Below are 15,665 nucleotides of genomic sequence, written 5' to 3'. Positions count from 1 at the left end.
CAATAAGAGCAAATCTCGTCTCAAAAAAAAAAAAAAATTAATTAATTAGTTAAAAATAAAAATAAAAGCTCCAGAGTATTGAAATTATGCAATGTCACTTGGTTTTGAAGAATAACTGTTATATGTTGACTCTGTATATAGCATACATTTTTCTACTTGCATTACAAAGTTCCTGTTGAAATAAGAAAAACTTTGGCTGGGCGCCGTGGCTCACGCCTGTAATCCCAGCACTTTGGGAGGCCGAGGCGGGTGGATCACGACGTCAGGAGATCGAGACCACCCTGGCAAACACGGTGAAACCCTGTCTCTACTGAAAGTACAAAAAAAAAAAAATTAGCCAAGTGTAGTGGCAGGCACTTGTAGTCCAAGCTACTCGAGAAGTTGAGGCAGGAGAATGGCATGAACCTGGGAGGCAGAGCTTGCAGTGAGCCGAGATCGTGCCACCGCACTCCAGCCTGGGCGATAGAGTGACACTCTGTCTCAAAAAAAAAAAAGAAAAAGAAAAAAAGAAAAGTTTGAAGTTTCAAATAAGTCTGTTTGTGGATTATACCAATTATAGATACTTAAAACATAAGTAATCATAGAGGAAAAAGGGATAGACAGTGGGGTGGGGTGGAATTTGAGGTATTTGTAACAGTTTCCCCCTGTCTAAATCATCTATTGTTTGAAGTTAGTTTCTTTAACCTTTGTGATAGCACTAATGCTATATGGCTTATTTTTATCATTTCTCTTGAATTTCCTTTGATTCCCCTTCTCCTATTACCAAAATTGCTTACTGGCCTGGCACAGTGGCTCATGCCTATAATCCCAGCACTTTGAGAGGCCAGGGTGAGAGGATTGCTTGAGGCCAGGAGTTCGAGACCAGCCTAAGCAACATAGTGAGACCTCATCTCTACAAAATGTTTTTGAAAAATTAGCTGGGTGTGGAGGCACATGCCTGTAGTCCCACCTACTCAGGAGGCTGAGGCTGCAGTGAGCTATGATCATGCCACCACACTCCAGCTTGGGCAACAGAGCAAGACCCTGTCCGCCTGGTGCGGAGGGGCGGTGGAAACCACTCACCATTTTACCATTTCAACATTTGCTTCTTGTAGGAACACTTAATAGGTTAACCAGAATACAAGGAGAGAGAATTCTCTTTTATCGCAGACAGAACTCAATGATTCAGTGCTGTCAAATCCCTTATGTTGGAGGCAATTTTAGGAAAGAAAAAGAAAGAGTATTTCCCCCATGACATGGATCTGAGGCCCTATATTGCAAATGCAGGAAGCATTGGCTATGCTGAAAGCAGCTCCTTGTCATATTCATAATTTCCCAGTGAGAGACAAGGTAGAAACTGCTCTCGCCTGAGCACACATGTCATCCTCAATGTTACCTGTGAGACCACCAGGACCTTCTACGAAAAATGCTTCCACACTGACTCCCTCACTAGGCCATAAGGCATAATGTAAGAAATTTAGCATGTTTCTAACAATTCAAGAAAGCCAAAATCAAAGCAGACATCAACTTCACAAATGATATATTAATCTGGGCTCAGATATGGAAATTATTATTATTATTATTATTATTATTATTATGAGTTGGAATCATGCTCTGTCACTCAGGCTGGAGTGCAATGGCATGATCTTGGCTCACTGCAACCTCTGCCTCTCGGGTTCAAGCAATTCTCCTGCCTCAGCCTCTGGAGTAGCTGGGATTATAGGCACCTGCCACCACGCCTGGCTAATTTTTGTATTTTTAATAGAAAGGGGGTTTCACCATGTTGGTCAGGCTGGTCTTGAACTCCTGACCTTGAGGTCCACCCACGTCAGCCTCCCAAAATGCTGGGATTACAGGCAGGAGTCACCGTGCCCAGCCAGAAGTTATATAATGAAAAAACTAGATTTAAGTATATGGGAAGAAGAGAAAGAACTGTTCATTTTCTTTTAGCAAATGAATACATTTAAGGCTGTGGCTTGGGTCCTGCCTTGCCTGTGGATTGAGGTGAGATGTGTCCAGTGCTCCCCGCTACTTTTGCAAACAGGACCTAAATATTCTGCAGACATTTTTTCCGGCTACTGGTGATTTTCCATAAAAACATACTTTACTATTTAGGCATTACATTCTTAATGCCTTTATTATGTTTCCTTCTTCACAAATAATTACATTGAAATATAAATAAGTTTTCACCTTCTTTCCAGGTGTGCATTCGGACAGTCCCAGCTATTCAGGAGGCTGGGGTGGGAGGATCTCTTGAGCCTGGGAGTTCAAGGCTGTAGTGAGCCATGATTGCATCACTGCACTCCAGCCTGGGCGACAGAGTGACCCCGGTCTCAAAAAAAAATAGTTAATTATTTTCTTCTTGGTTGCATATAAATTGTACATTTTTAAATATTTAAATATCATTTAGAGCAAATCCCCCTGTGGCATGTTTATGATTCCTGCTTTGGTACTTGAAACTCATCCAGGTCTGTTTTGTCCTAAACAATCACTGGGATTTTCATTGTTTTTTCAGCCATTCGTACATTGATTCTCCTGGTCATTTCTTTTACACCTGTGTATAATAGCACAAACCTGGGAATGTTAGAGAAGACACATGAATGGGCATTTAAAATACATTCAGAAGCACAGTAACTATTAAAACTAGCATGGCTTTCAAACAGATGATGATTAATAATGTTGTGACTTCTTAGTTTTCAAACAGGAAATGCTGTGAATTTTAGTACACTAAAAACCAATGTGTAACAGAGAGTGCAGCCTGAATGAAAGATTTGTAAACTTTGTTTAAAACAGTGTCATAGTATAGGAAACCAAAAAGAATTGGAAACACAAATGAAAGAAAGAGACTGCTCCCTGCAACTTTTAGCCATGAGAGTAACAGTACACATTTAGATAGAAAAGGCTGGCCGGGCGGGGTGGCTCAAGCCTGTAATCCCAGCACTTTGGGAGGCCGAGATGGGCGGATCACGAGGTCAGGTGATCCGGACCATCCTGGCTAACAAGGTGAAACCCCGTCTCTACTAAAAAATACAAAAAACTAGCCGGGCGAGGTGGCAGATGCCTGTAGTCCCAGGTATTCGGGAGGCTGAGGCAGGAGAATGGCGTAAACCTGGGAAGCGGAGCTTATAGTGAGCTGAGATCCGGCCATTGCACTCCAGCCTGGGCCACAGAGCGAGACTCCGTCTCAAAAAAAAAAAAAAGAAAAGAAAAGAAAAGAAAAGAAAAAAAAGAAAAAAGATAGAAAAGGCTATGAGATTCCAAAAATTCAAAGACAGTATTGAGTTTGAGTTTCAGAGAATAGCGGGATATAACCCAGTCCTTGGTGGTCAGCTGAACCATATTATGATTGTTTTTAACATGGAAGGAAGAAGACTCTGCTCTCTTTTTAAAAACCTGCTGTTGAGCTGTGTACTCTCTGCCCCAGCTGATAGTCACTGCCTTGTCCTTAGTGTGAGCGGAGTGAGGAACTGATCATCTCACTCGTGTGCAAGCTGTCAGACTTGCTCGTTACTAGAGTGGGTGCAGTCTGGGTGCAGTGATAGTTTCTCTCTGTGTCCAGAGGGCTGCTCCCTCCTTCACTGCCAGGACAGATGTCGGTGTGTGTTCTCCCAGCCAGTAGGACACATGCAGTCAGTAAACAAAACAAACATAGACACACACACACACCTTCCTGGCTCAGCAACCCCGATCCCTGACAGCAGAGATGAATCATGTTACTCAAAGTAGAAAGTTGCCATCAGTAAGTGAAACTGACAAAACGGTATCTTAAAAGACAATTGCTTTCAATGTAACATCTATAAATTAATACGGCTGGGCACAGTGGCTCACACCTGTAATCTCAGCACTTTTGGAAGCGAAGGTGGGTGGATCACCTGAGGTCAAGAGTTCGAGACCAGCCTGACCAACATGGAGAAACCCCGTCTCTATTAAAAATACAAAATTAGCCAGGGGTGGTGACGCGTGCCTGTAATCCTAGCTACTGGGGAGGCTGAGACAGGAGAGTAGCTTGAACTCAGGAGGCAGAGCTTGCAGTGAGCTGAGATTATGTCATTGCACTCAAGCCTGGGCAACAAGAGTGAGACTCCATTTCAAAAAAAAAAAAAAAATTTTGCAGTTGATTATGGAGATTGATTAAGAAGTAAACTGCATGATACAAAGGGGAACATATTAATCAAAACTAGAATAATAAATTTCATTGTTTAAATTTTTTCTGTTTCAATAAGTTAATATATAAAGGACAATAGCATAGAATTAAAGGTGTTTGTTTTTATTCAAGAATTTTTTTTTTTTTTTTTTTTAGGCAGAGTCTCCCTCTGTTGTCATGATCTCGGCTCATGGCAACCTCTGCTTCCTGGGTTCAAGGGATTCTCATCCCTCAGCCTCCTGAGTTGCCAGGATTACAGGTGCTGAGCCACCACACTCGGGCAGGAATATTTACCCTTTTTTTATTTTTATTTTTTGAGACAGAGTCTTGTTCTGTCGCCCAGGCTGGAGTGCAATGGCACGATCTCGGCTCACTGCAAGCTCTGCCTCCCAGGTTCATGTCTTTCTGCTGCCTCAGCCTCCCCAGTGGGTTGGATCACAGGCACCCGCTACCACTCCTGGCTAATTTTTTGTATTTTCTTAGTAGATACGGGGTTTCACCGTGTTAGCCAGGATGGTCTCCATCTCCTGACCTTGTGATCCGCCTGCCTCGGCCTCCCAGAGTGCTGGGATTATAGTCGTGTGTCATCGCATCCAGCCAAGAATATTTTCAAAAGCATGTTTCTCAGGCTATAAAAATTGAATTGAAATTGTGTAATCAAGTTTATAGCCTGAAGCAATTGGGGCTACTAAAATAATAAGTATTCATTTTATTTCTAAGTAAAAGAGATAAATCAAAGGTCAATAAAACATTTCACTTGGGATAACTTTCTTTTCAGATCGTTTTCATTCTGATTCTGCTGTTACTTTCAGAACAGTTCATACATAAAAGACGACTACAATTTTGTGTTGAGATTTAGAGTATAAACTCTAAATTTAGAGTATAGAGTCTCATTTCATTAACTAATGTAGACCAACAGGTTGGTTAAGAAAGGAACCATTAATTTTACAAAGAGAGTTGTCCTAAACTGTGACCGGTTTTCCAGTACTTAATTCTTTTTACAATTCATTAGTTTGTTAAATGGCAAATAAAATTGTATATATGTTGTGTAAAACCTGTTTAGAAATAAGCAGATTGTGGAATGATTACATTGCACTCAGGAACATATGCACACTTATTTTTTGTGGTGAGAACACTTCTTGATTTTCAAGAATACAATACATTAACTGCAGTCACCATGTTGTGCAATGTATCTCTTAAACTTATTCCTCCTGTCTAACTACAATTTTGAATGCTTTCACTGTGTCCCCAAACCCCTGCCTCCCAGCCCCTGGTAACCTCCATTCTACTCTCTGCTTCTGTGAGTTCAATTGTTTTACATTCCACGTAAGTCAGGTCACGTGGTAGTTGTCTTTTTGTGCCTGGCTCATTTCACTTAACACAATGTGCTCCGTTAACCTCCTGTGCATCCCAGTTTCTAACCTGCAAATGCTCTAAGTGTTTTCATTCCCTTTTCATGATTTCTACTAAGAATTCCAGAGCTCAGCTGCAGGGTTTTCACTGTTTTGGAAGTTATTCATTGTTTCTCTTTACTTCTCCATGGACTTGAAAATAACTTGTCCAGTACAAGTGCAGCGGCTGTATGCCCTTCCTGTAAAGGCAGGCCGGTTTGACATCTATTAAGCAAATCTATCTCAGCTTTCTTAACAGCCTTTATATTGTTTGATATCAAGCTCAGTAATTTAAAAAATATGCCTCTGTCTTTGTAAGACTATCTATGGATTGGAGAAGATTTATGTAATATTCAACCCAGCAGATAATGTATATAAAAATTACTTCATATGATTTAATGATCTTGAATCGTTTTAACTGTTTATATGTCGTACTTGGAAAAAGCAAGGCAATTATAAAATTTAATAATGGCTTGTCCATAAAAAGCAATAATTCATATTCTACTTTAAAAATCTTTTCTCTTATGTAGAGGGGTAAGTGGCATCCTAATGGCACCAGAAGGATGTATTGGTGACCTTGTGTAGCGGTCCCTAAGTTAATGCATGTTGCTTTATTTGACTGACACTGATGTTCCCATCTTAGCTTCTGGCACTTACGTGGGCAGAAAACCCAAAGTTAGTAACTTTGAACAGTTCCATCAATGTTAGCAACTCAAGGGCCAAAGTGATGGACTAAACTGCCAGTCGAGTCAATCTCTGGTTCGCCCTCATGATGACAGAGTGTTTTAAGGTAGTGAGGCAGTGCTTAGTCTCAAGGTAGCCTCCCTTCCCCTCAGGCATTACCTGGTGTTTGTGTGCAGGAATGTGGATCCTCTATACATGCCTGGGGTTGTGAGTGTGGGGAGCGGCCTCCAGTGTGCTGGGGTATACCCCGGGGCGTCTGCAATTGCCTCACGTACAGATGCTCCTGTGACCTGGTCACAGGGGTCACCAGGCCCATGGAGGCTTACGGTGTGGAAGTTGGAGGCTTCACCATAATCTGTGGCCTGAGCTTGGCCTCAGGGAATATTCCTGGGTGGTGTCAGCTATATCTCCTCCTTACTCAAGGTCATAGGGGAGCAGCGACTCTCTGGGACTGTGGGATGGGTGGTAAAAGAATTTATCAAGACAATTGTAGGTAAAGAAAGGCAGATTTATTGGACACCACAGAGTTTACATGTTTGTGGTGATGTGGGTGTGTACAATTATGTACAGTGCATAATGATCGATGAAAATAATAGATGCTGATGTTAACGTTTTATGTATTTAATATCCTATGTTTTTTATTGTTATTTTAGGGTATATGCTTGTTACTTTTTTTTTTTTTATAGTTAACTGTGAAGCAGCCTCGGGCAGGTCCGTCAGCTTTCCAGAGGAAGGCATTATTATCAAGGAGATGACAGCCCATGTTACTGCCCCTGAAGACCTTCCAGTGGGACAAGATGTGGCGGTAGAGGACAGTGAAATTGATGATCCTGACCCTGCTTAGGCTTAGGCGAAAGTATATGTTTGTGTCTTGGTTTTTAACAAAAACGTTTTAAAAGTAAAATAAATAAATAAATAAATAAATAAGTAACGAAAAAAGCTGATAGGATAAGGTTAAAAGGAAAGAAAATATTTTTGTATAGCTATATACTTTGTGTGTTTTCCTGTTGATCTGTTTGAGACAGGGTCTCACTCTGTCACCCAGACTGGAGGGCAGTGGCACAATCACGGCTCACTGTGGTCTCAACCTCTTGAGCTCCAGAGATCTTCCCACCTCACTCAGGAGGACGCCAGTCCTGCAGGCAGACATCAGGCCCCAGATGGAGCCTGGACTCAAGGTGTGCACCAGGCCCCAAGTTGACAGCCAGGCCCCAGATGGACACCAAAGCCCTAGGTGAACAGTAGGCCCATTTGAACACCAGACTCCTGTGGACATCAGGCTGCAGGTAGACACCATGTCCTAGGTAGATACATAGGCTCCAGGTGGACATTAGACCCAAGGTACACAGCCAGTTCCCAGGAGAACATCAGGCCCAGGTGAAAACTCAGGCCTTAGGCGCACATCCGGCCTTAAGTAGACACCCAGGCCCCAGGTTGATATTCAAGTTCCAGTTGCTCACCAGACCCCAGGTGGACACAAGGCCTTAGGTGAACAACAACACCCAGTAAGCCATCAGGCCCCAGCTGGATACAGTCCCCAGGTGAACACAAGGCCCCAAAAGGAACATAGGCCCAAGGCAGACATCAGGCCCTAGGTGGACATCAGGCCTGAGGAGGACATCCGGCCCCCGGTGAACATCAGGCACAGGTGTCCAAGCAGGCCCTGGGTGAACATAATGGTGTCTAGATAAGGAGTTGTCCTGGGGGGAGCGTGAGCAGTCAGCAGCCCAGTGGAATCCTGAGTAGGACTTGTGGAAGAAAGGGGCCAAGGGGACGGAACCTTAAAGAAGCGACCTCACTTCCTTGATGACACATCCAACAGAATTTAGAAGTGTGGTAACCAGGCGCCCAGATCCTAGGGTCAGCCCAGTAACCAGCTCACTTGGTGGGAGACGCTCGAGAGAGCAAGATGTTCTCGTGTTGCTTCCCCACTTCGAGAGGCTGCTGCTTCAGGAATGGAGGGAGTGAGAGCCTTTTCTGACGAAGCCGAAGAAGGCTCATCCCTCACCCCAGACGCCTGTGGCCCTTTGTAAGAAGGCGCACCCAGGTACCACACGGCAGCCCAGGCCAGGCCCTCTCAGGCCAGGCCACACCAGAGATCCCATGGGGGCTGCATCTGCACATTGTCCCTGTCCAGGAGGAGATTCGTGAGCCCATGGAGGTGCAGGCACAAGGTGAGGTGGCCTGCAGTCTGGAAGATTTTGTGGGGGCGGTGTTTAGAGGCTGGAACTCCTTTAAATTCAGTGAGTTTATTTCTGTGTTTGGAAATTCCATGGAAAGTGACTGACGCTGGTGACCCTTTCTCCTTTTTCAGCTCCTGGTCCATATGCAGAAATAGGAGCACTTCCAGCACCAGCTGTTGAGCCAGAGCCAGCATGGGAAGAGACCCCTCCAGAGACAGCGCTGGAGCTGGAGGGAGCTCCGGCCAAGGACCAGCCCAACGAGGAGCTGACTGAAATCACAGCACCTATTGTAGCCACTGGCCTTAGCCCTACAACTGAAAATGTGGCTGTAGAGAGAAGTCGGAGGGAGGGGGTGACCAACACAGCCCCAGCCAGCAGCTCCCATGCTGCTCCTAGTCCTGGGCTCGGTGGCAAACATGGAGGCGGAGACCAGGGTTTTGAGTCTGGGCTCCTCTACCTTGCTGGACAGAGGCTTGTCTTACTCGCTAGAGCTGTAGTCCTGCTGCTGCAGGTCCTGTTTCTTCTACTGCTCCTGATGGGGTCTACCTGTGTACAGGCGATGCTTGGGGGCATTAAAAGAAGGCTGAGAGGAAGAATTCTAGTAGCTCCTCCTGCACCCAGAGGCGGCCTCCCCCAGGCATGGATGTCTGTCTGCAACTGGGCGTCCAGGCTGTTTGCCCCTGTCGTGCTGCCCAGGTCAGGCTCTTAAAAGGCGGGCAGAGGGTGAGGGGACCAGCAGGCAGCTCCAAAGGGTACAGCAAGCAAAGCTTTTAAAGACAGCACTTGTGCCCTAGGCTGTCCATGCCACCACTTGCCCTAGCATTTATTAATAGTGTTAGAATTACTAGTTGATGAAACAATATTTCTATAAAGTTTAGTTTCTGAAACTTTGTGCCTTTTTGAACTCCCTAATGTTAGACGGTGTTTTTGAGGCGATCCTGAAAATCTCTGATAGCTGTGTCTTTTGTTGTGGTTGTTTGTGTGATTGAATTACCATCGAATCAACTGTTATTGGAAACCTTTCAGGTATGGCTTTTAGAAGACCTTGACCTACTCTTGCCTGTTTTGACTCTCTGGTTTAACGTGGAAAGAGGGATGATGTAGGCTCGTGTCTCTGGCAGATCAATCACCTTTTGCCATCAAGGATTTGGCATCAGAGTTTCCAAGAATGATGTGTGCAAGTTGACATGCTGGCACTTTAGCTAACCTGGGTGTCAAAACAGAATGCCGTAGACTAGGTAGCATAGAAAATTGATTTCTCACAGTTCTGGAGATGGCAAAATTCAAGGTCAAATGGTCAGGAGGTTCCATGTCTGCAGAGGGCTGGCTTCCTGGTTCATAGATAGCCATCTTTTACGGTGTCCTTACATGACAGAAGGGATGAGGGAGCTCTCTGCAGTCCCTTTCATAGGGGCACCAATTCCATTCATGAGGTCCTTGCCTTCATGAACTTAATCACCTTCCAAGGCCCCACCTCCAAATACCATCACATGGAATTAGAATTCGACACATGAATTTGAAGAGGACAGTAATATTTGCTTTACAGAATCAGGTCTCCCCGAGCCATATGCACTCACAGAAAATCTATAATCCTCTATTAAGTATTTGCTGGTCCCCCTTGGGATTAGGGAATTTTTTTTCTTTAAGAAAAATGATCTTTCATGTGATCCATGGTTTATTCATAGAAAAGCACTGTGAGTTCACACACTTGCTAAAAAGAAGGGCAATGGTGACACAAAAATGACAGTGGCCTCTCTCTCTCTCTCTCTTTCTTTCTCTCTCATTTTAACCAACCCATTGGGCTGAGACGTTGTAGGGGCCCTTGGCTGGGCAGTAGGACTTGCGTAGCCACAAACGGCAAATACATCTTTTTGGTCAGTTTGGAGTAGAAAAGGTGACAGTTTGTCAACAAAAGAAAAAGTAAAGCAGATGGAGAAGTTCTTAGTTCGCTTTCTAGCTATACCACCTCTTCCCTATGAAACCCCATCCCCAAATCAGGAACTAAGACATAAAAGAGTAAACACCAAGGCACTGGTAACCAACTGTCTCTTCTGAATGCCCTTGCTATCTCCTACAACAATTCCAGGCTGAGCATAGTGGTCAGGAAGGTGGCAGGAACACGATGATTCCCTGTGGAGGTCAGCCAGGGCTAAGACAGGGCTGCTCACTAGGGCTAGAAATTAGGAAGGAGAGGCTAAGTGCAGACCAGCCCTAGCCTCCAAGTCAGCAAGCAATGAGACTGTGACAAAAGCAGGCAGAAGAAGGCTGAGGTAGAAGAAAGGCAGGGGAAGAAAGCAAGTACGGGGCGAGAAGAGAACTGTGAAGCGAAAGCAGCCGATCTGATGGCAGAGGGAGACTGGTGCTTAGAAGCTCATTTGGGGAGAGAATGAATAGAGGAGGCACAGAGATGGGGAACACACATTTAGCTGGTGAGAGAGATTTAAGACGAATGGGAAGAGAAATCTCACAAAAAGGACACATTCATGCAGATCTTCAAAGAGGAACACGCCGTCATTCCTACCTGTAGAAATACGCTCAGTTACACATATAAAACCACAGATGCATGGAGAGCAAGCATACACACAGACACATATTTCTACACATGTGCTCATGTGTGCCCAGATACGCACACACTAAACACGCAAAACAAGAGCATTTACACATATATATGCATCCTCACATGTATGCAAATGTTACATCTTCACACAGAGACCCACAGTCCAGTGTGCACATATCCACACAGGTACACAGCCATAGAACGGACATAGATACGCATAAATATGTAATGTGCACAGACAGACAGGCATGCGCAGTTATATCTATGCACATAGACACATGTACTCAGTCATACAGATACACACACTCTCTAACACAAAGGTGATCGATGTAGATGAATATTGTCATCTTTTCCCTGCACTTGTTTCAAAGGTGCTCAGCAGACTCCTGGCGTGGCTGTGTGAGGCAGGGGCAGGAGCTTCAGAGTCCTCACAGCTTTGTGAGGCAAAAGTCTAAGTCCAGTCCTGGCCTCTGCCACTCACCCACCACTGGGCTATTAATGCCTTGTCTATAGGCGAGAGATTTTGCATAGACTAGTCTTGGGATATTTTCCAACTGACCATTTTTCTCCTTGGCACCCCCACTATCCCACTGGGAAGGGCATACACTCTGCAAGGGAAACCTGAGAAATGGTTGTGAGTCTCCTCAGACAATAAGCATATCCTCCACCCACAGCTACCTCAAGTGCCCTTCAAATCAGAACCAGGATTATAAGTACTTATGACTTTACAGTAGTTAGAAACACATATACTATAGTATTTACAATACCATAAATGCATCTATTTATCTGGTGGAGCAATCTCTGAGATGGAAGAGTGTTCTGCATTTTCCAAGGGAGACAGGGCCAACGCCCAGGACTCGCAGGACGTAGGGGCAGAAGGTGGCATATCGTGGGGTTTCTGGTCGATCTGCAGGGCCCAGCTTCTCCATGAACAGTAGGCTATAGTGAGAAGCTTGCCAAGACACGCATGTTGACTGGAGTTGGACTCTCCCCATCCTTAGCCCTGTGGTCCTTTGGCCTCAGCCACAGGTGCTCAGAGTCCTGTTAGGGTGGACAAATGTTTCAGTGTTTTTGACCTGACCTGATACTTCCTGGGGACCCAGCCTGCAGGGCCGGTGAGCTACCTGCTTTCTCAGCCAAAGGGCTCTCAAATCAGCAGCAGCAGCTTTTTCTTGCCTTTGTAGATCTGTTTGAGATTGTCGATGAACTGGGCAAATTGCAGGTAGCCATCCTGGGGCAGCAGGAAGGTCTCCCGAGCCTTGCATAGAAACTCAATGAACTGTCCATATTGGCAATGGCTGATGGGCTGATGTGTGTTAGGTGCAGTGTGGGATGCTGATGTAAGCATTGATGGTGACATCGGCAACTGGCACAGTGGAGCTCTGTCAGTGGAGATGAGCTTTCCAGAGCTGCGGCAGCCTGGGATGCCGACCAGGCCAAGTGCAGTCACCATGCAACCTCGCACACAGGATGTCTGAAAGCACCATGGCAATATGCACACTCTTCACCACCAGGGGGATGAGAACTGCCAGCTCATTCTTGCCCAGAGAGTGGCTGAGGGCACAAACTCAGAGCACATCATTGATGGCTGGGTGGGTATCCTGGTTAAGAGCCAGGTTAAGATGGCTCATGGCCAATGAGGCCAGCTTGAAGGCACGGAGCGTGCAGCCACGGAGATGCACGTAGCAGGCAACGGGGAACAGCTGGGAATGGGCCGTGCCACCGGCAGCAGCCTCAGTGGCAATCTGGCAGGCGGCCGGCCTCAAAGGCAATGTGGTCTTTCTCAGAGTGTAAGGGCTGACAGGGCACAGCTCTGTGGATGCTTCATAGCACGCTGCAAGGCCAGTGTGCAAGCACAGCTAGCCAGTTCCTCCCGCTGTGGATAATCAAGACTGAGGCGCAGGATAGTGGTGTGGGATACGGCTGTGGCAGCTACAATACTAGTAGCCTCAGTAGGGGTGAAGAGTGTGTGCCAGCTCTGCAAGATGCTCACTGGGGCCCACACACCTGTCAGGCCAGTGCCTGAGCTCAGCCGTGGCCATCTGGGTCCTGATTCAGGTCTGCCCAGATTACCGTGTGGGGTTTGAACTTGGCCTGTGGAGATGGGTTATCCTTCCTCCTCAGCAACCTTGAGAAGATCTGAGGCAAACCAGGGCAAGGGAAGCATCCCAGACGGCCAGACCCCACTTGTGCTCTCTTCCTATCCCTTCCTTCCCCAGGCCAGAGGGTTGAAGGTTTCTGCAGGTGCTCTTAGTCCAGTAGAGCCTGGGTTTGCTTGCCCCGAGGCCAGGGTGGCGGATCTGCCAGGGGTTCTAGCTGAAGTGGGGCCTTTCAGGGTAGAGTCTTATGCTGGGGCTTTGGGCTTTAGACAGGGTCCTGAGCCGTCTGGGCGTGGTGGCTCACACCTATAATCCCAGCACTTTGGGAGGCCAAGGCAGGTGGATCACGAGGTCAGGAGATCGAGACCATCCTCGCTAACATGATGAAACCCCATTTCTACTAAAAATACGAAAAACATAGCCGGGGGTGGTGGCAGCCGCCTGTAGTCCCAGCTACTCAGGAGGCTGAGGCAGGAGAATGGCGTCAACCCGGGAGGTGGAGCTTGCAGTGAGCCGAGATTGAGTCACTAGACTCTAGCCTGGGTGACAGAATGAGACTCCACCCCGCCCCCCCCCCGCCACCAAAAAAAGGAAAGCATCCTGAGCCTCCAAGCTGTCTGGGGTTTCTCACAAGCATGGACAGGGACAGGGACCAAACCACCAGGCCCACTTCCTCCCAGGGGCACACTTGAATATTGGCGGCTGAAAATTCATTCTCTTAGACATGTCTCTGATGCGAGGGTCAAAGTGCTGCTGACATCAGCATACGGTTGTTTTAAGCAGTGAGGACAGAACTTAGGCTGGCTGAACAAAGGCCATCTTCTCCCACCATCAGCCCCCTCCTTTCTTAGGCCATCAAGAATAGGAATATGAGGGCTCCATGGATTTGTTGTCCTGTCCCAAGAGTAGGGCATAGAAACTCCTTTCCCCTGGGGGTAAAGGGAGGTGGGAGGTACCCACTTCTGTAGCACGGGTCACCAAGCATCGTACCATCTCTCGGGGTCTCCAGTTAAGGTAGTTGATAAGGTCATCCACATCACCTGTAGCCCAGATTCCAGGGCCACGTTGAGCAGGGCGCTGTCAGTACTACTGTTAGTGGGAGTAGCAATCTTGAACACATTTTCAGCCAGTTTGAAGATGAGGAAGAACAAATGTGCCTCTGCATTGCTTCCGGAATTGTTCAGAGCCTCAAAGTGTCTCCTTTGGCAGCAGTCAGCATGGTGGAGGCCAGTTCCCACCGCTTTGATTCCAAGTGTCCAAGCGGGAACCAGGGAGGATAACGGCTGGGCACCAGAGACACCATATGGTGAGGGAGGGATGGGTCATCTGCACAACCTGAGTTTTCTAAAACAGGTAACCTTGTGACACGTAAGGCTAATTTATAGAACGGGTCTGGATCATGAGACAGCAGAGCTGAGAACAAATACTGGCAGAAGTATGCATGGAAACGCTCTCTCGCTGGATGACTTCTCCCAGATTGCTGAAAGGGCCCCCTTCCAGCAGCAAGATGCTGTATTTTTGGAGAGTTTGCACTAAGTCTTCATCCAGTTTCAGCTCTTGGAGTTGGCCGAGGAGCTGCTCCTCATTACCGCACACCTTGTCCTGTGGGTAGGAGCCTTCAGGCATTACCCTCTGTGACCCAGGCCCATGGATGCAGCTTCCAGGGCCAATGACAAGTAGGACTCACTGCTGTTTGGGGAGCCTACAGCCACAGGTACATGTTGGTACACAGCGGGTCTGCTTTCATTCATATCTAGATAACCGTCATCATTCAGGAGGCAGGCCTCAGTCAAAGTGAGAAACAAGCAGTCAATGGGATCTAGGGGGTGGCCCACCCAGCCCTCCGGGTTTGTGATGGTTGTGGTTCCTCTTTCTTCTGATGCTTGTAGATTTTCAGTTGCCACTGCTGCTGCTGCAACCTCAGAGTATTACTAATGGCCACTGTGAGTCTGAGGGCCTCTTTTGGATAACCATGGGAATGTGGGGCATCAACCCGAGCACAGGCTGTGGCACATGCTCAAACCACAGTGAGTGGCCTTGGGAATTAAACACCAGTCTTGGCCAGGCGCGGTGGCTCACGCCTGTAATCCCAGCACTTTGGGAGGCCCAGGCGAGCGAATCATGAGGTCAGGAGATCGAGACCATCCTGGCCAACATGGTGAAACCCCGTCTCTATTAAAAATATAAAAAATTTAGTAGGGTGTGGTGGCGGGCACCTATAGTCCCAGCTATTCAGGAGGCTGAGGCAAGAGAATGGCATGAACCCGGGAGGCTGATCTTGCAGTGAGCCGAGATTGTTCCAGTGCATTCCAGCCTGGGTGACAGAGCGAGACTCCATCTCCAAAACAAAAACAACAACAACAACAAAATTAGCTGGGCATGGTGGCACGTGCCTGTAATCCCAGGAGAATCTCTTGAACCCGGGAGGTGGAGATTGCAGTGAGTCTAGATTGTGCCACTGCACTCTAGTCTGGCAACAGAGCTACTAGACTCTGTCTCAATAAATAAATAAATAAATAAATAAATAAATTTGCATGGATCCCTGAAAATATGTTTATATACATTTTCTTTTTTATTTTGTTTTGTTTTGGCTTGGTTTTTGGAGACGAAGTTTCGCTCTTGTGCCCA

General features: G+C 46.6%; 2 pseudogenes; one reads left to right on the top strand and one right to left on the bottom strand.

Annotated features, from left to right (window-relative positions):
* The first annotated feature begins 8,107 nt into the window (after positions 1–8,107).
* LOC113224113 lies at positions 8,108–9,090 on the top strand (annotated as a pseudogene).
* Positions 9,091–12,085: 2,995 nt separating this feature from the next.
* The window catches only part of LOC113224114, a 78,454-nt pseudogene continuing 74,874 nt past the window's right edge, over positions 12,086–15,665 (bottom strand).

This window comes from Piliocolobus tephrosceles, chromosome 16 (assembly GCF_002776525.5).
Source record: "Piliocolobus tephrosceles isolate RC106 chromosome 16, ASM277652v3, whole genome shotgun sequence".
Classification (NCBI taxonomy): Eukaryota; Metazoa; Chordata; class Mammalia; order Primates; family Cercopithecidae; genus Piliocolobus; species Piliocolobus tephrosceles.
Note: the sequence above shows the minus strand (reverse complement) of the source record. Positions and strands in the feature narration are given on the sequence as shown.